Genomic DNA, 21,693 nt, shown 5'->3' on the forward strand with positions numbered 1-21,693 from the left:
CCAGCAGATGCAAGACCTTTCTCTCTGTCTCTCCCTCTCACTGTCTGTAACTCTACCTCTCAAATAAATAAATAAATAAAAACTTTAAAAAAACTATCAAGAGCTATGTCTTAAATACTTTCTGAGCCGTTGTTTCAGATTTAAGCATTTTGTAGAGTCTGTTATAGTTCAGAAGATGCAGAAAGTCTAACTGAATTCTCCATGCTACTGTTATTCCTCATCTTTATCAAAGTGTTAGCAAACTAATGGTGTCACTCGGGTCCCCACAGATAAAAACGTAACACAACTTCAGTGCTTGCCTTTGATTATGGTGTACTTGGTTGGACTTTTATCTTGGGTTTTGAACTTCTGTGCATAATTGGCTCTTCAAAGAAGCTGTCCAGTATCAGTTCTCAACCTGTGTGTGTGTGTGTGTGTGTGTAGTGCAGGAGTAATGCATGCTTTATCGGGAAGGAAAGTATCACGTCACCCACAAGGTATTTTCAAGTTGTACACATCATCCCACTGGACACTTCACCTTGTCTCCTATCCTAAGCCTATCTATTCATAACTCAGTTATTTATCTGTGCGTATTTCTTCTTCATGTATCATTGAACAAATTTGCCAAAGGTTGAAAGATCCTACCTCCCTCCTGTCAGCTTGGCCTCTCTTTAGTTAACTACCCTTTAAAAGTTGAAGAAAAGCTTAGGGCTAGAAAGGCTACCTGCAGCTGTATAACTAACTCCCCCTGAAAAGGAACTCTTAAAACTAACTCAGATTTTCTTTGTGCCTTCTATTTATAGGACTGAGAAAATAAAAGTCTAAGGTGAGGATTTGGCCCCAGTAAGTCTGAGGTACAGGAAAGTATTTATTAGTTTTTCAGAAATACAACCAAAGAATAACTTGCAGAGAAGGATCACATCAAAAGAAAAACCCAGAAGAAGTCTAAGATTTGGAAAAATTTACTCTCAACCAAAACATTAGCCTAGCTTTTTCTGTGTCAAAGAAGCCTTGTTGTTAAGACAAGATCAAAAACAATTTAACCCCTCCCCCGCCAAAAAAAAAACTATAATGACTATAGCACATCAGGGCCTCTTGCGTACCCTCGTGAAAAACAACTCTGGGTGATTTCTCAGTCTACCGGTATGCATAAGCTAGACTCAGAGGTAAGAGTACTGCCTACTAAACCAACCACATCCACTTCCGTTGGGCCTGCAGGAGAGGTTACTGAAGCAATGACTTGTACAAATATCACTTCATGAAATCACAGTATGAAGTAGAACAGCTGCTGGCAAAAGTATTCTAAACAGGGCTGCTTGCTGGCTCAGGAAATACTCCCCTCAAACATACAATGCAACTTAGAAACATCTGGATCTTGTAGAATAGCTCTCACAGGTAGAACAAAAAAAATTTTACTGATTTAACTAAAAACATGGCTCTGAGGCACATAAAGCAACCCAGAAATCAACTATCAAAGAAGAAACTTAATAAACAAGTAAGCAATTAGAACAACCACCTCCTCTTATCCTTGGGACATAAATGTTTCAGTCAGGATATTTCCTTTTCACATCTCTCTCTTTGTGTGCTATATCAATAACATCTCAGTCTGAAGAAAAGGGAAACCACAACAGACATTGTGTTATAGCTATAAGAGTAAGCGATCTCTCCTCCTCTTCCTTTCTACCCCCTCCCTCTCTCTCTCCCTTCCCCACTTATCAGTCCTTTAAGACTTTGAGTTTTCTTGAAAAACATTAACATCACAATTGCTATTACAGAATTAGGATAAATTTGTTTATTTCCCAATCTGTGCTTGTTACGTAAAAGAGGGGATGTAAATGTACGTAAAATGAGAAGAAAATGAAGAACAAAGTACAACCTGAAATTATGCATTTAGTATGCATTTTAACTATTAGGACCTCAAAGAGCCAAGACAGGGCATTATGTCATTGATAGGTAGAAAATTGTTGTAAGTGGTTTGGAATATCCATGGCTAATAGTCTGGAAAAAAGTAAGTCTAAGAAATAAATGAGATGTGTCACATCTCTCAAATACACAAGACTGTGCTCTATGAACTATTCTTTTATGCTTATGCGTACACAAAATTAAAGGCCTGGAAAGTCTTAAGGAGTCCTTTGACTATTTTATGAGTTTTTTTTTTAATCATATATATCTTCCCCAAAGACATTGTGAACTCTGCAAGGGAAGAAATCAGTTCTATTTTTCTTGCTCACTGAAGCCCATTCTCTGCATCTGGCACAGTGCTCAGCATGGAATGGGTGTTCAATAAAGAGTCGTTGAAGGAGTCGATGAACTAATAGTCCTCATTGCAGTTTTTTCCCTTAATTTTTTCAGCTGAGGAAATTGAGGCCAAGAAGAGAAAAATGGCTTATGTTACACATGTAGTGGCAAAAATGCTTTTGAGCTCAGGTGTCTCCTCTCTCATCCACTCTTCTGACACCTCAGGTGACTCTGGACTTCCTTCAGCTCTTGATTGACAATTGCCAATCTGTGTGAGTTTTGTTATTACTGCATTAAAGTATGGTGTGTCTGAAAAAAAATATCAGAATCTCTTGATCGTTTTTGATGAGGTATTAAAACTTTAACACACACCTGTTATAGTGTTTTTGATACTTTATGTCAAAGAGAAAATATGGACATAACAGAGAGCTTTGCTCTTGATTAAACAAAGTGGGTAAAAACTCATTTTAGGGGCAGGTGTTTAACACAGAGATCACCAGTCCCAAAAAGACAAATACCATATGTTCTCCCTGATCTGTGGTAACTAGCAGAGTACCTAAAATGTAATCTATGAGTGAAATGTTGACACTTTGAGACGTGATGATTCTGAACAGCCCTTGTCTCGACTGCCAAGGGACAGTCTCCTGTTCCTTCTCCTTCTTCTTCTTCATACTATTTGATGAACTCTTTACTTAGTGTAGGATTAATCTTATCAGCATAAAGTCAACTTAAAATCGTTTTTTTTTTTTAATAAGAGTGGGAGCAAGGATAGGAGGGAGGGTATAGTGGGAAGAATCACTATGCTCCTAAATTTGTATATATGGAATGCATGAAATTTGTATGCCTTAAATAAAATTTGAAAATAAAAAATAAATATAAAAACGAGCTTTCAAAAAATATGAAGCTAGAGATACCCACAGCCCATATCAGAGTGGGCTGAGTACCAATACCTCTGACTTCTGATCCATATTCCTGTTAATGCGCAACAGGGCATGGGTCGAGTACTTGAGTCCCTGCCACCCACGTGCCATGTGGGAGACCCAGATTGAATTCCAGGTTCTAGCCTTCAACTTGGCCCAGTCTTGTTGTAAGTCTTCAGGGAATGAACAAGGAGATAGAAGATCTCTCTGTCTCTCTCTCTCTCTCTTCCTTTCAAGTAACATGAAAAATAAAAATAAATCAAAAATATTTTAAATTTCCTTTGCTTTCCTTTAAGAGGTAGAAGAGTTTTGAGAGAAACCTTGCAGCAGTTAAAGACCATATGACTAGAATATTACTAAAGTGTTTATAAATAAAATAGTCAATGCCTCTGATGATGAATAGGTTTGACCATTCACATGGATAATGTTTTATTTAAACTCTCAATCACATTTTCTTAGGCTCTAAACAGGGACCATGGGCCATTCTTTTTTATCTATTTTGTTTTAAATAAAGGCCTACTATAAACTTAGTATAATATATTTCATTGCTATACTTTCCCCTGTGTAACCATAGACTTTAGATTTGGTGGAATCCTAATGATTTGCCAAATAAACAACAGTTGGTGACACAACTGATGGATTTTTCTGTTTCTTTCCCAGCTTCAGTTTCTACCCAACAAGCAACCTGCCTATGATGGAGTGAAATAGAGACTCTGGAACTCACCTGCTTGAAGTAGGATCTTCATTGCAACACTTACAAACTGAGGCCATTTTGCCCTTCACGGACACCCAGTCACTTTGGTACCTCAGTTTTCTCATTAGCAAAATAGGGGTGATAATAGCTCTTGCCCCACAGAGTTCTTATGAGGATTAATTGAGCCAGTACATGTAAAATTGTTTGGAATAAAATAAACACTAAGTAAGTGTTAGCTGTTGTTACTTTTTATTACTCAAGCCATTATAAGAAAAACATTTAATGTAATAATTCCACTTGCGTAGTTATTCTAAAAAATATGAACATACCCCTTCTCCCCCTCAAAAAGAAGCCCAATAAAAGGTGAATGAGTATCTAGTAATAGCAGTGGGCACCATCCCCCCCCCGCCACTGCAAGTTTCTGTGGTTCAAGTGGTTTTGAGAGCATGCTTGCTGCAGGTATGGGTATATGACTCATCCGGGTAAGTAGACTGGTATATCTGGTACTCTTTGCCACCATGGTTACTACAGAAATGAGGATCGGGCTTAGGGAGTGGGGGGAGAGGGAGGGAGAGAGAGAAAGTGATGGTGTTTACTGGACCAGTTGGGAGACAAGAGATTATTGGAGCCACTGGATACACGCACATCTATAGCTGGCTGTACCCTGGACTTTTCGTTCACACAGGGCAAGAGATTTCTTCTTTTTTTTATTTATTTATTTGACAGATAGAGTTAGTGAGAGAGACAGAGAGAAAGGTCTTCCTTCCGATACTGTCATTTTAAAACAGATTTTAAAGATTATATTTAAAAGGAAGTACTGTCATTTTAAAGCAGATTTTAAAGATTATTTTAAAATATTTATTAACATACATACATGTATTACAAAAACCTCACTGTTTTATTTATTTACTTTTACTTTAAATTTATTTTTAAGGAATACAAATGTCATAAGTACCACTTTAGGAACAGAGTTATTCTTCCCACCATATCCGTCCTCCCACCCACACTCCCACCCCTTCTCCTCCTCCCTCTCCCCCTGCCAGTCCCATTCTCCATTAAGATTCATTTTCAATGAACTTTGTACACAGAAGACCAACTCTATACTAAGTAAAGATTCCAACAATTTGCACACCATACACACACACACATACAACTGTTTGAGAACTAGTTTTACAGTTAACTTTCATAATACAACTCATTGAGGACAGAAAAATCTCACTGTTTTAACAGAGGATCAGGCTGGCACCATGGTTCAATAGGCTAATCCTCCACCTGCGGCACCAGCACACCAGTTTCTAGTCCCAGTCGGGGCGCCGGATTCTGTCCCGGTTGCCCCTCTTCCAGTCCAGCTCTCTGCTGTGGCCCAGGAGTGCAGTGTAGGATGGCCCAAGTGCTTGGGCCCTGCACCCACATGGGAGACCAGAAGCAGCACCTGGCTCCTGGCTTTGGATCAGCCTAAAGGGCTGGTTCTGAGCTCAGAGTGCTATTTAAAGTGATTGTCATTCTATGAGTCTGCTGTGTGGACTGCTTTCCATGTTGGAGCATTCCCTCCTTTTTAATTCTATCTATTATTGTTGGTGGACCCTTAATCCTATCCATATGATCGCTTTAACACTTAAGATGATATTTTTACCACCAAGGTTAAAGAGATTTAGGGTCCCATGGCAAATTTTTAAACTGTACCCTTAGAAGTAAGTCTGTAGGACTGTATGTAGAACTATACAGCTTTATAGTTATAAACTTCATACACTTCATAATTACAACTTTAGGAACATGGTGATTCTTCCCACCGTGCCCACCCTCCTACCCACACTCCCAACCCCACTTCCTCCTCCCTTTCTTATTTCCACTCTTATTTTATACTGAGATCTATTTTCAATTGACTTTATACACATATGTTTAACTCTAGTCAACATTTTTTAAATAAAATAACACATCTAAATTTAACCTTGAATTATTTTTTTATATATGGACTGCTTATGAAAACATTTCTGTTAGACATATTTATCTCATTTACCTTTACCCAATTTACATTTAGCAATTACCACTAGGTGAAAAAGATGCTGATATTATACCATACCTTTATCTGAATTAACATACATGAAAATTTTATGGAATTCTACTCTTTTTATAAAATTCTAGCTGGAAATCAATGACATAAACCAGAGATTGTAAAATCTACCTTATGGCTGATTATCCATCATTATTTTTTTATCACAAAACAAGTTTGGCAAGTTACAAGGCAATTTTTAAGGCAGCGATCTTTCTAGTGAACATATACTGAAAAGGTGTCACTTAGACTGAACAGAGCCCATGTTCAATGGAAGGGACACAGAGACCCTAGAGACAAGGGAATAAAGGAGACAAACAGGCAAGACAATAATTTACCTCCCAGGATTATGGATGCCAGAAAGTGGCCATGAAACAGGAACAGAAACAAGTATATCCAGGAAAGATTAATAAGCCTTTCTTTAACCAGACCAGAGTTTCGTATCCTAATGTTTCAAGTAGGAGACAGAGACAAAAATAAGAGTAATAACAAATAGCACACTGACAGAAAACAAAATATATCAAGGAGTGGCCTTTCTTTAACCAAACCCTGGTCTTCCATCCTAACTCTGTCGTACTCAAATAGAACGAAGACTGTATTGGTGTCTCATCAGACCTCTAATACCCAGAAGGCACCACCAGAAAACAGGAGTCAACTTACAAGAGGACCTAAGGTCAATTGGTCAGTGAAGAGGTTGAGCTGAGCCTCCCAGGTTGGTGAATCAGGAAATGAGGCCCTGGAACATCGTCAGGGTGTGCCTCTTCTATGGCCAGAGCACCAACCTAGAAGGATCGGAGAGAGGTCTTCCCAGGGGTGGTCTCTGAATCTCATTGGGACCCCCAAAATGTTGTGCCTGAATGACTGCAAACAGAGGAGCACCACATATTGATAAGATATGATGGTCCTTTATTGCCAGTGGTAGAGAGCAGGCTTATGCCCCAAAGAACTCTCAACCCTGAAACTCAAATCAATAGGGTTTATAAAGGCTAAAACGACAAGGAAGGGAGGGGGATGACATGGTTGCTAGGATGGGGGGTGGGGACTATATAGTTGCTAGATTGCAAGGAATATGTGGTTACTAAGGTCAAGCTGAGCTAAGGCCTAGGTGGAACAAATATCAGTTGTAATCTTGGATAGACAAATTACAATCCTAACATTAATTCAGGTGCAGACTATCTGTTTTAAGGTTGAGCAATCATGCTATGGAGTTTCTATGTTCCGCCAAGTGAGATGTAGTGTTATGTTATTGTCTGGGTTTTAAACCATAGCTTGTTTCAGTCCAGAGTCTCATGGTGGGGGGTGTTTTTTTCAAGATGGAGTCTCAGGTGCTCTAAAATGGAGTCCCTACTGTCAAGGTGTCACTTCAATACACCCTTGGGAAAAAAGGGAAATCTGAAACATAACATGAATGAACCTTCGAGACCTATGCTAGTGAAATAAGCTAGCCACAAAAAAGACAACTACTGTATGATCCTAGTTATAAGAGGTATCTTGAGTGATCAAACGTGTAGAAATATAAAGTAGAATAGTAGCTGTCAGGACTAGCTCAGGAATGAGTGAGGAGCTGTTTAATGTCTACAGAGCTTCAGTTTTGTAAAATGAAAAAGTTCTGCACAATGTGAACATATCTGCCCCCAATGAATCACGTCCTTATAAACTGTTACAATGATGAATTGTTTGTTATATGCATTTTACTATGATTAAGAATAAATACATTTTCATTAGAAAACACAAGTACTTTTTTGTAGCTCTGTAGGTAGCATGATGCTCAATCCAGCTGGTACTCTGTAACATTGAATGAATAAATGAATACTAATGTAATAAAAACCTAATGACAAAAAAGGGAAGGGTAAAGCAGTTCAAGAAGCTGATGTTTTTGAGGATCAAAATGGAATTAAGAGTCAAGTGCTACAAGAGTGACATGTGATGAGATCATGAGACAGATGACACAGTATAATTAATGTAAAGCAGTGGAATCTTTAGATACATGTTCTAGTCTTGATTCATCTATACATTTATTTATAATAAATATTTTCTGGGCACCTCTCATTTGCATCCCATCATTAGACAATACTGTGCTTCCCTCCCACGGCTCATTTCTGGCAAGGTAGGAGAGAGCAGTACTGTATGACTTTTACTTCTGTGTAGACGTGTGACGTCAGACAAGCCCCACAAGTTTCCTGAGACTTGTTTTCCTCATGTGCAAAATGAGGTGCTTGTGGCAGGGAAAACAAAATGGTACTTCTACTTCTTACATTCTGAAAAAAAAAAAAAAAAGTATATGCAAATATGGAACAAGGACACAAGAAGCCACTAGGGGGCAAAAGGAGCACGCCATAAACATTCTAATGATGTAACAAACAGAAAGGAGTCATCTTTTCCTGCATCATGGAAAAAAAAAAAAAAAAAAAAAAAAAAAAAGCAAACAACAAATGCTGGCTGCCATCGTAGAGAGGGAAAAGGTGCTACTGAATAGTTACCCAAACGTGCTTCGTTCCCTGAGTAAAGGGTTTGGTTTAGAGATCATGCTTTTAGGAGGTGTAGTAGTGTGCCAGAAGAATACTGTACGTCAATAGTAACTGAATAGCAACTCCAAATATGAATAACTGTAAGACAGTGTCTACAGAGCTGCAAAGCACCAATTAAAACATTTAAAGATGAAGTAGCCCTCTACTCACATGCCTAACTAATGCATACAATTCTTTCACTTTTTTGGGGGAGTAGATGGGGCTTGGGTCTTAACCTACCTTTTTACTTTTCTTTTTAATTCTCTTTCTTTTTTACTATATAAAATCATGCTTTGATACATTTATACTGGTCCATAGTGAAATGCTTACTACAGGGAAGCAGCTTATTCAACATTTTCATCATCTCACTTAGCTACTTTGTGTGTGTGTGTATGTGTGCGTGTGATAAGAGCAGCTAAAATCTATTAGAAAATTTTCTTCTCTCTTCCCCTCTGTGTGTCTCCCTCTCTATATATAACTTTGCCTTTCAAAGAAATAAATAAATCTTTTTAAAAAAGAGAAAATTTTCAGTATACAACATGATTAACTGTAGCCCTAATGCTGTATTTTAGATTTCTAGATTTATTCATTACAAGTAGTTGCTATTTTGTATCCTTTGATCTACTTATCCGAAACCATCCCATCTCTTGTCCGCTGACCACCACTACAGCCTGTTTCTTTATATTCCTATTATTTTTTCATTCTTTTTTTAAAAGATTTATTTTATTTATTTGAAAGAGTTACAGAGGGAGGTAGAGACAGAGGGAGAGGTCTTCCATCCGCTGGTTCACTCTCCAGATGGCCTCAATGGCTGGAGCTGTGCCGATCTGAAGCCAGGAGCCAGGAGCTTCTTCTGGGTCTCCCACGTGGGTGCAGGTGCCCAAGGACTTGGGCCATCTTCTAATGCTTTCCCAGGCCATAGCAGAGAGCTGGACTGGAAGAGGAGCCAGCATTAGAACTGGCACTCATATGGGATGCCGGTGCTTCAGGCCAGGACTTTAACCTGCAGCACCACAGTGCCAGCCCAAAAATATTCCAATTATTTTAAGATTCCACATGCAAAAGAAATAATGCAACGTTTTTCTTTCTGTGTATGACTTATTTCATTTAACATAATGCTTTCCATTCCATTCATGTGGTCACAAATGACAAACTTTCCTTCTTCTTTAAGGCTGAATTATACTCCATAGTGTGTATGTATATTTTGAGTATTCCATGTGTGAAATTCTTGGAACCAGGTTTCAGGGTTTTTTTTTTCTTTCAGTTTTGGAATATCTGTTTGAACATAACAAGATATATTGGGGATGGAACTGAAGTCTAAATACAAAACTCATTTTTATTTCATAGATACCATACCTTATACATACCCTGAGCATAATTTCTTACAATATTTTAAAAAATTTTGTGCATGAAAGAAGACTTCAGGATGTGAAATTTTCCATTTTATCTGTTGGTGCTCAAATGTTTTAGATTTTGGAAGATTTCAGGTTGCAAATTTTGGATGCTCAATCTATTAAAAAATTCCTTTATTCAGTAAGCCATTGATAAACAGTTAAGCTGTTTCCATATTTTGGCTATTGTGAATAATGCTGCAAGGAACATGAGAGTTTAGATATCTCTACCAAGTACTGTATATATCCTTTGGATATATGTCCAAAATAGAGTTGGCTGAGTAGGACATGCCTCTCTGATGACAAAACATGTTACAAGGATGTTTCCTTCCCATAGGGAAATGGTCGTTTTAAGACCTGTAAAACACTCTTGGCAGTCTTGCCATCAGAAGTTGAAGTCAAATTCCCTTTTCCTTAAATATGGGCTAGCTTTATTTTTTAAACTATTTCTTTATTTGAAATGCCAAACAGCACAGAAAGATGGAGATCTTCCAGTCCATTGGTTCCCTCCCCAGATGACCACATCAGTTCTGGGTCAGGCAGAAGCCAGGAGACAGGAACTCTATCCTGCTCTCTCCACATGAGTTGCAGTGGTCCCAGTTCTCGGGACATCATCTGCTGCCATCCCAGGCTCATCAGCAGAAAGTTGGATTGGAAGTAGAGTAGCCAGGACTGGAACGGACACTCCAGTATGGGATGCGGGCAGCTTAACCCACTGTGCCAGAATGCCAGTCCCTTGGGCCAGCTTGGGAGAGACCTGTTTCCAGCCAACGGAATGCATCAGAAACCCGCAATGGAAGCTGTAGGAACACAGAGGAGCTCTTGCCAACAAACCCTGTCCAAATGTAGATTTGTAAGGAACTAGCATAGCACTGTCGCTGTTTTAAGCCACAAAGTTTTCAGGTTTTTGGTTTCATTGTTTTGTTTTTGTCTTTTTGTGATTTGGGGATGGGGAGAGGGTTACAAAGCAACTGATATATGCAACAGGGGATAACTGTCCTCTCGAATACAGCAGAGTGGTTTACGGACAAAAACTGCCAAGGGATTAAATCAATGGGCATGCATCCATTCACTTCTATCCTGAATGAAAATATTCTCAAATTAACCTCTCCCTCAGTGTCTACTCCCATGTGAACTCCCTCTCAGGTCATTACCCATGGCAGGAAGGACATCTACTGGCAGATCACTGTCGACATTTCCCCATGCAGCAGGCCTGCAAATGACAGCTTTGTCCTACTCCGTGCTCTTCAGTTCCCAGACAGAATGGTGAGCCTGGCCTGGACGCGAACTCAGTAGTGACCTTGGCCAGTGAAGCCCTGAGGAACAGGAGCCCCAGGCAGAGGGCGCAGCTAGACTGCAGCCCCACCCATCAGGGAGGTGGGAGAACAACACTTTCTCAGTCTTAAAACACCAACAGGCTGCCACATCCTGTTGGTTGTATATAGTGACTGGCACAAGGCAGTTTGTAAATTTGCTATGCAAACAAATACACAACACAAACACAGCATAATCCTGTGCTGCTCAGTTGGGATACAGAAGTATAACAGTACCGCTATTCTAATAGAGCTTCTGATATAATCAGATGGTCCCCATTACTCACTCATTTACCACTTAATCTTTGTTATCTATGATTAAAAGGCACAGAAAAGATAGTGAATCTGGCACTAGCCTAATGAGTAAAACCAAACAAGCCCCTCGTTCTAATCACATTCTGTTCACCATGTTCGTGAAAGTAGGCCCTCCTCCCTAAATAGTTCCCAATGACTAAACACTTGATATGCCCGACACTGGACAACAAGACTGGCAGCCACTTAGTGACCACAAGTACTCAGAGGCAAGGTGAGGAGGGAACTGGCTGCCATGCAGGGCCACGTGGAGGATGCACTCAGGGACAACAAGAGCCACCAGGGGCTGTAGTTTGTAGTGTCTGGAGGAAAAGTGACCACTGTTTCTCCTGGGGGTTGGGGGAGAGCTGCTTTTTTAAATAACCACAGCAGCAGTGAAACCACTTAGCAGATGGCCAGGCAGGGCACAGCTCCTCAAGGTGATAGAGGAACCAGCCAGGCGGGTGAGACGCCTTTTCAGCCAGGCAAGCAGGGGGCACATGAAGCAAGAGCAGGGGAATTCTTAGCTATACCTCGAGGGCCCTGTGAGGATCTGAAATGTTAAGGCAACGCTTGAAATCTTAGGTCTAACCAGTACATCCTTTTGCTTCTCTTGGTCTCCTTATTCACAAAATCAGAGGATCCTGAACAAATTATCTCAAGGTTCCTGTCAGTTTTAATTCTCAGTATGTGAAACCAGTTAAGTGAGGTGCGCCTTGGTCATTTTTTGAGGTATCTGATGTCCTGATTTTTTGTGAAAATCTGTCTGTTTTTGTTAGTTTTAGAGGTAGCTCACTGAATTCAGGCTTATCTTCTACAGCTCTCTCAAAAATTTTATTGTGAAGTACAGATATTTAAGTTCCAGGAAATGAGAAGGGCAATGTGCTAGATTTAGTTTAGAAGTCAATTTTGGAATTGAGAGGCAGAGCTTGTAGTGAAGGTTCAGGAAATGATATTTATAAATGTGAAATCAAATAATGTTTTAAATGAAGTTAACATTTCCAAAAAATTCCTAGCAAGAGTCAAGAAATGTTTTTATACTCTCCTCCAGAGGGAAAACTTACTAGCTCATACAATAGAAGATTTATTATCTTCATTAAATTGTGCAAAATTAGGACTGTAGGGAAAGAGTAAAAAACATTTTTGACTGCTTAATGCAAAATCAAAAGGCATAAATGTGTTTGTATTGGAATTTCAGATCTAAATATGCAAATTTTAATGAAAATCATAAGTTTGATTTCATATGACTCTGTTTTAACAAAATAAAACTATTTGAAGAAAGAGAGTGTAATTAGTATTATAATTAGTAGTCTTAATAACAAAATGTCTTATCTAAGTATATTAAAAGTGTTAGATTATAGTAACATTTCCTTCCATGAAAGAAAATTGGAAAACTAAATAAACTATTTTTACAATCTAACTTTATTCTAAAAAATAAGCATAAATGCAAAAATTAATAAAATATCCTTATTTAAGTACTAGTATTCTTACACACTAAGAATTCCGTTCAGTTGGCTTTAACTCATTTATAATATAATGGTCTCTCACTTTGTTTTACAAACTGATGAAAAGCATTCCAACATTTATCCTTCTGCAAATATAGCATTAATTTTGAACCCAATTCAGGGAGTTTACTTTGAGCTGTGTGTTAGACAATACTTCCAAAAGCATGAAGTCAGAAAATTACATTGCCGTGTGCTGTATTCCAAAGGTGTAGCTTTCTTTGCAGCAGTGACAAGCTGACATTAACAAGAATATCTGATCAAAATGAAAAACAGATTACTGTCTATTTGAGCATTTTAATGGCAGAAATAACAGTCTATAGTTGAGTGAAAGAATTCAGTAAGATCATGAAATTCTGTTAAGAGTTCAATGGCATCCCCTAACAAAGATATATTCAAGTTCTGACACTCTAACATACTGTGATCTCCTTTGAAGATGGGGACTTCACAGAAGTAGGCAAGTTAAAATGAGATAATTAAAATGGGCATAAAAAAAATCCCCAATGACTGATGTCCTTATAAATGGGAAATTTGGAAACAGACAGATATGCACAGAGGGAAGCCTATTTGGAGACACACAGGGAGAATAATAGCACGTGAAGATGAAGGCAGAGGCTGGGTGATTCAAGACACGACATTCTGAAGATTCCCAGCAAACCACCAGAAGCCAAGAGAGAGCATGAAGCAGATTACTCTCACAGCCATCACTGTTGGTGAAATGTTCCTTCTTGCCAACAATTTCTGCACAGACTAACAATGAAAGCTTTGATTGGCCAGCATCATAGGTGCTGCGGTTCAGGTATTGACAACCTTTGAAATCACTTTCTTCATGGGTCCTCATTTTCAGTTTTAAATATTTGTAGCAATTTGAGAAAGTGTTGTGGACCAGAGATAGAGTTTAAGAAATGAACTCTAATCTAAATCCTAGTGATAAAACACATAAATATATGCCTGTTGTGTGACTTGAGCCAAGTTACTTAAACATGGTAAGTCACAGTTTAATCATTGGTAACAATGAGAATCATATTAACTCCTAGGTTGAACAATATGAAATTTCCATTTTTGTAGGTCCAATATCAGCAATACAGTTCAACCTCTCTGAAAATATATGATATAGACATTAAATGAGACTATGTAAGTGTGTGACAATCCCAAAAATTTGACACAGTGTGTTTTGACAATACTCTTATACTCAAATCTCTCATTAATATTTTCATAGTACCAATAAGAGTCACTAATAAATATTAATATTTATTGATGACATGCTCTTTTTTAAGCCTTTTTTAAGGGCTTTTCTACACAAGGCAAGACCTATTTCCCCTGAAATTCTCATAGCCCCATAATATAATGACTGAGTAAACTTATTCATTCTTTCTACCCAGGAAATATGCTTTCATGGGGCAGGCACTATGGCATAGTGGGTAAAGGCACAGCCTGTGGTGCCGGCATCCCATATAGGCGCTGGTTTGAGTCTCAGCTGCCCCACTTCTGATCCAGCTCTCTGCTATGGCCTGGGAAAAGAGTAGAAGATGGCCAAATCTTTGGGCCCCTTTACCCACGTGGGAGACCTGGAGGAGCCTCCTGGCTCCTGGCTTAGGATCTCCACAGCTCCGGCCATTGCGGGCATTTGGGGAGTGAGCCAGCATATGGAAGACCTCTTTTTCTCTCTTTGCCTCTCCTTCTCTCTCTGTGTAACTCTGACTTTCAAATAAATAAATAAATAAATCTTTTTTTAAAAAATGCTTTCGCTAATATTTAGGAAAGAACTGAATAAAAACAGTGGTTTTAAAACAGGATGCTGCTGCACAGAAGCAATATATTAGGATACTCTCCCATAATATCTGCCTACATTGTATCTAGTGACCTGTCTCACATTCTGGTCAGATTCTGTGATTACCAAGATGTTCATGTGGAAATCAAATCAAAATGAGAGATGTGAATTCTGTATCTTGGGCATATGCACTCCAAAAGGCAAGCTACAAAGTAAAACAACAATGAGATTTTGAGATTCAATGACTGTTTACTGTCCTTCTCTCGACTGTTGAGGAATAGTGTTTTTTTCTTCATAGTATTTGTTGAACTCTTTCCTTACTTTAGGGGTAATTTTACAAGTATAACGCTAGCAGAAAATAGATCTTTGCAAGAATTAAGAATGGGAATAGGAGAGGGAGGAGGAAGAAAGGTGGGAGTGTGGGTGGGAGGGAGGAAGGGGGGCACGTATCACTATGTTCCTGAATTTGTATATAGGAAATACATGAAATTTGTATACCTTAAATAAAATTTAAAAAAAAAAAACACAAAATCTATCAGGGTTAAAAACTCCCCCAAAAGCAATCTCTAGCCGTGAAGTTAATATCTTACAATAAAATAGAGTTTAACATAATTTTTTTTCTTTTTTTTTTCTCTTTTTTTTCTTTTTGACAGGCAGAGTGGATAGTGAGAGAGAGAGACAGAGAGGAAGGTCTTCCTTTTTGCCGTTGGTTCACCCTCCAATGGCTGCTGCGGCCGGCACATCTCACTGATCCGAAGCCAGGAGCCAGGTGCTTCTCCTGGTCTCCCATGCGGGTGCAGGGCCCAAGGACTTGGGCCATCCTCCACTGCCTTCCCAGGCCATAGCAGAGAGCTGGCCTGGAAGAGGGGCAACTGGGATAGAATCCGGCACCCCAGCCGGGACTAGAACCCGGTGAGCTGACGCCGCAAGGCGGAGGATTAGCCTGTTAAGCCACGGCGCTGGCAACATGATATTATTTAAAACTGCATGGTTAAAAAAAAAAAAAACTGCATGGTTAAACTGTCATGATAAACAGCTGTAACTTGAACTGGTTATAATTGAGAGGGTCCTGGAAAACTCTAACAGAGACATAATGAGAACTGCACTGTCTGCAGGGACTCTGGCTATAATATATTATATTTGCAGGAATTGTAATTTCCCAGCTGCCCTTTTGTTAAGTATAACAAAACTTGATACTTGTGTAATTTTAAGAAATATTATATATTGAAACCATTTCATGGCAATTATTTCATGAGACACTGCCAATTTTTCCATTGCAATTAAACATATTTTCTACAACATAACAATCTCATACACTGTATCCTGATAAATTAAATTCTATGTGTTAGGAGGAGAGAAGAAACAAAGGAAGATAGAGTAGAAAAATGGACACATTTTCTTCAGTTTTTGAAGTAACAAGAAACACATCAAGAAAAAGAAATACAGGCCAGTATTGTGACCTAGCATATAAAGATGCCCAATGCAACGCCAGCATCCCATATGGGCACCAGCTGGAGTCCTGGCTGCCCCACTTCCAGTCCAGTTGCCTGCTAATGTGCTGGAAAAAAGAGCAGAAGATGACCTAAGTTCTTGAGCCCCTGCCACCCATGTGAGACACCTAGATGAAGCTCTTGTCTCCTGGCTTTGGCCTGGCCCAGCCCTGGTTGTTATGCCCAGCTGGTAGTGTACCAGCGGATAGGGAACCTCTCTCTGTCTCTCCCTCTCTCTCTGTAACTTTGACTGTCAAATAAATACATAAATCTTGTTAAAAACAAAAGTGCAAGTAGCATTGTTCACAGTTTTTACATAAAGTTGCTCTAAACAATGGATAGTTTTTAAAACAATAGTGTCTGATATAAAAAAAAAAAGTGAGAATAAAATTTATAGCGCAGACAAGCCAAATTTGGAAAATCTTGGATAAAAGATACAGCATATTTTAATAAATTCACAATATCAACACTCATATAATAATACAAAATCTGCAGGAGAAACATCAGAGTGAATACATGTAACTGATCTTAGAAACAGTTTATTCAAACCCAATCATTATGATTCTTTAAAAATCCCATTTTGGTTGCTGATAAAATTGCACTACTTATGCAGCTACGCTGATTCAGCAGTGATAATAATTGGAAGCAGTTATTGAGAACGTCTTCCTATGATTTATATGCATTAGTTCATAATCCTCCTAGCAACTACCTATGTGAATATTGTTATTATCTAGTTTTTACAGATGAGAAAAGTGAGGCACCAAGAGTTTAAGTAAATTACTAAAGATCTATGGCTAGTAAGGGGCAGAGGCTATAAATCTGGCAATCTGGCTCTGGTGCCTGAACCCTTAAACAAGTTTGCAATGTTAACTAAAGTGCACAACTAATATATGAAAAATTGGAACATACAGTGATCTATCATTTGTCAAATGAAAAGATTACAAAAAATAGTATCAGCTTTAATAAATACACATATGGGAATATAAATGTTATTATCAAACATTTAATTGAAATTTCAATATATGTAAATACATAGGAGCCTATGTTATATCAAAGAGCATATTAATTTGGCAATTATTGCCTTTTCCACATTTACATTTTCTAACACAATAACAACAGAGCCTAGTGGTTTAGCATAAGGACTAGGGAACAAGGCTGGGTTCAAATCTCTGATTGACTACTTCCTTGCCTGATGATGGTTGCATATTTACTTACCTACTTGGCTCTGTTTCCTCAAATGTCAAATAGGAGTTGTTCAGAACCTATCCCTTCCATTGTAGGGGGTAGTAATTGAGTTGGGAGCTGTGTAGTGCTTAGAGCAGTGTTTGGACCACAGTAATTACAAGTTACTGTAGGTATTGGCTATTACATTTTTCAAGTGCTTCACTCACATTTGTGGCAAGAGTGGCTTTGCCCTCACTAGAGACCAGTTCACATTCCCTGACGTTACTCTTTACATGATATTCCCTTTTAGCAAGACTACCTGTGTTACAGAACTTCCACTGTTGTGAGAGGAATTTGTATTCCAAACTACAATTTCCACTCACTTTACATTAAATATGCACTTTTTATTTAAGACAGTATGTATGATCTCTACAATGAAAATACACTATCACTTTAAAAGTTACCTTCTAACATTACTACAGTCAAATCTATCTCTCCAAGCCAACAACTGATTGCTCAAAATAAAAGAATTTAAATGACAGAAGCAAAATTTGAATAAAATCTAATAAAGGAAATTTGATGAGAAAAATCTTATTTTAAGAGATAAAGGATGATTTTGGGGAAACATACTGTCATATTTGGGATGTTGGGTGCATTTGTCAGCTTTTCATTACTACAATGAAATAACTAAGTCAAGCTACTTATGAAGGAAAGAGGATTATTTTCTCTCATAATTTTGGAGGTTCATAGTCCAAGAGCAGGCAAAATGCTATGGATTTTGCTGTCTGGCATGGCAGGTGGGTGGCAATTCTGGAGTATGTACAGAGGAATGATTACACAGCAGGCCAGGAAACAGACAGAGAACAGCTGGGTTGATTCAAGCTTTCATAAGCTGCCCTTCTCCTAAGAGTTACCTTCAAAAGGCACACCCCAATGCCATAAGACCCTCCCACAGGCCCACCTTCCAAACACCATAACTGGATTAAGTTACAACCGTCTTAGCACCATTAACTTATGACTTACTGTGTTTAAGCATCTGCATGAGTTCAAGAGCCAAATCTTACTCAAACTACAGCACTGGGTTTCATAATTAATACACAGGGAGACCAAAAACAGACATTGGGCAATTACATTGGTTTCTCACATAAGCATCAGGTTTCATTGTGGAATGTGACATATACACACAGAGCTGCCAAATCTCTACCTCATTTGGTGTCTGTGGATATAGCTGAAGGTAGGGGGAAATTGCTCATGTTCAAATCATAGTACTCTGGCACAATTTCCCATTTCAAAGTTACTGTAAAGCAGTAAGGAAAGAAGGCAGTTCTAAAATATCAAAGGACAATTTCACAACCTTCCTAAAACAGAGGAGTTATATTGTCTGTAAAGTATGTAAAAATGTTAATGTGTATACTAGAATTACTGTAAAAATTAAAAACATCATCCATGATTAGAATGTCTTCTCCTTTTTACTTGCATGTTGAATCACTCATACATTATGTCCCAGGGAAGGGAGGGCCAGCTGTTACAGGCCCCTCCAGGTTCCATCATTCATTCCTAGTTGAGGTTTTATTTTCCTAATGAAGCCAGCTCAGTGACTTGAACAGAGATCAACACATCCACCAAGTACTCCAGTTTGCTTTAAAGTAACTTTCTGGGAACTATACCAGGCCAGGGGAGAAACACCAACATTTTTTCCCCAAAAAAGAAAGACCTACATAACAGGGTATGAAACTAACTGATATATCTTGGCTTATGTTCCAAAGTCAAACAAACAATGTGAGAAACTTGATCATATAACTCAGTTTTCTTGTTTGGTTCTTTGACTGGAACAGGAAAATATTTTTAATACATTATTTGCTTTCTCAGACAGAAGCAGAATTAAAATAGTATCTATGTTTAACAATTCATTCCTAACCAGCCATTTAAAAATATTCATATTCTGCATTTCATTAAAATTTGAGCATGACATCTCTTTTGTATGGTAAAAAATAGAAATATTAGAAGAAACAAGAGACACAGGGTTTTTTTCAAGCAGAAGGTCACTAAGTAGACCAAGTGATGGGTTATGACATGTTGTTGATGACTATAAACTCAGCTTCACAATACAATCACATAATTTATGAACCAAATGGAGATATTTTTGAGTGAAAGGAAAAAGATAGTAATAAGTATGCTAGAAAAAAACAGGCATAAAATTGGGCAATGGGACTGACTCCATAAAATCATAATATATGGTGAAGTTGTGCAGATGATAACTACATCAATAAATGCTGAAATGACTTGGCAAAAGGTAGTAAATTAAATGGTTGGATAAACAATTTCAGAAATGCTGTAATGGAGTATAACCACAAATGGTAGTTGTTTCTTGGTCTCTAGAGTATACTGCTGGGTGTTTTGGTTTGGTTGCTATGCCCTTTTACTGTTATGATTTTTATTTGGAAGGGAATATGGTTTTATTTTTTGCTTTGTTTTATTTCGGGAAGTATGTTGAGTGTTGGGCAGTTTTTTGTGTTTTTTTGTTTTTTGTTTTTTGTTTTTTTTGACAGGCAGAGTGGTCAGTGAGAGAGAGAGAGACAGAGAGAGAAAGGTCTTCCTTTTCCGTTGGTTCACCTTCCAATGGCCGCTGCAGCCAGCGCACCACGCTGATCCAAAGCCAGGAGCCAGGTGCTTCTCCTGGTCTCCCATGCGGGTGCAGGGCCCAAGGACCTGGGCCATCCTCCACTGCACTCCCGGGCCACAGCAGAGAGCTGGCCTGGAAGAGGGGCAACTGGGACAGAATCCGGTGCTCCGACCAGGACTAGAACCCGGGGTGCCGGCCCCGGAATGTTGGGCAGTTTTAACTAAATTTTATTATTCTTTGGAAACCGGTCCCAGAACAATGGTCTTCTTTGCTGACCATAGGATTTTGAGTCCAGGAAGGGGTGTGGAACCTGTTTTCTGCTAAAAACCATCTGGATATTTATAAAATGATTTGTGGGTCATACAAAATTATCAGCGTAAAATTAACGTGCTATGGATTTACTGAATTTTGAGTCCTACCTGTGGTTGCCTTGACAGGGCCAGATCAAATGATTTAGCAGGGCCTTATACAGCCCACTGGCTGGATGTTCACCATGCTTCTCCTCTCTCCCATCCTCCAAAGGGCTCATGGTATAAATTTTAATACTGTAAACCCCAAAAACAGTTCTAATTATTAGTGAATAGCATGGTATTTGCAGTCCCAGTAGTCAGGATTCTAGCCCTTTGAGAAAGTGACTTGACTTCAGTTTCTAAAAAAGTGATGTAACAGCAGCCAAAACAGTATTTAACAAAAGGAATATCTTTATGTCTCCCCTTAGTTCATAACCCTCAATGATTTCACATTTCCTTTAGAACCAACACCCAAATGCCAGAAGGCTGTCTTCCTTGCTCCCGCCTGCCCATCTCAGCCTCTACGTGATGTAGCTTTCCTCAGTTACTGTTTCAGCTACCTTGGTTCATTTAAACCACCAGTTCCCAAACTCAGTTGTTGCCCCCCGAGACACACACACACACACACACATCCAGGGGTGGGGGACATTTCTCCATGACTGGAGACAGTTTTAGCTGTCACAACTGGGCAGTAGGGATGCTACCTGCATTTAGCAACCACAGGATACTGCTACAGGCACCATAATGCACCAGGCAGGCACCAACAACAAAGCATTCTCTGGACTAAAGCATACGTAGTGCAGAGGTCCAAATTCCCTGATCATACCTTTCCTTACACCACACAGTCCCTCTTCCAGCCCCTGCATATGCTGTTCTGGCATACAGCATTTGTATCTGGATACAAATTGCAGTTTTTCAAAGAATAAACGGGGCACTCACAAGAAGATTACAAGTTTCCATTCATTAGTATGTATGGGATTTCGGCCTCTCCTACCCAACTCGAGGTGGGTGTATACTCTAGCTGGTATACTGCATAGTCTATCCAGGAGCCAGCACAGAATGCACGCACACTTTGCCTCACTTATAAAACCAGAGTAACAGGGTAACCACTTCATCAGGCTGTAATGATTAATACACCTAAACTCCTCAGTACAGTGCTCGAAGCACGGAAAGTCCAAAAAATACGGCCCGTCCCTTTCCTCCAGCATTTCCCGCCTTCCCCCAAAGCTTTTACCTACTGAGGTATTCTCCCTCCCGCCCTGAAGCAGCAACTGCTGCGCCTGCGCCTTCCAGCCTCCGCCGGTAACCCGGCTGCCGGAAGCACTTTCCCTCTTACCTTTGGCCCTTCACAGGACCAGTCAATCGGTATTGCGCACGCGCATCTCGGGAATTCCGCCTCCCTCTGCCCGCCTAGTGTCCAACCAAAGAAGAGAAAACCGAGCCTGTCAAGGCGCCTGCGCGAGCGAGCGG

The 21,693-nt window shown here is 39.2% G+C and overlaps 1 long non-coding RNA gene across 1 annotated transcript; it reads right to left on the reverse strand.

Moving 5' to 3' along the window:
- Positions 1-9,111: 9,111 nt before the first annotated feature.
- On the reverse strand, positions 9,112-21,532 carry LOC133758560 (uncharacterized). Its single transcript, XR_009865806.1, has 3 exons — positions 21,458-21,532; positions 20,353-20,478; positions 9,112-9,322 (listed from the first exon to the last, which is right to left on the reverse strand). It is a non-coding gene; the product is annotated as an uncharacterized LOC133758560 (long non-coding RNA).
- Between the last annotated feature and the right edge of the window lie 161 nt (positions 21,533-21,693).

The sequence above is a fragment of the Lepus europaeus genome, chromosome 4, assembly GCF_033115175.1.
Source record: "Lepus europaeus isolate LE1 chromosome 4, mLepTim1.pri, whole genome shotgun sequence".
Classification (NCBI taxonomy): Eukaryota; Metazoa; Chordata; class Mammalia; order Lagomorpha; family Leporidae; genus Lepus; species Lepus europaeus.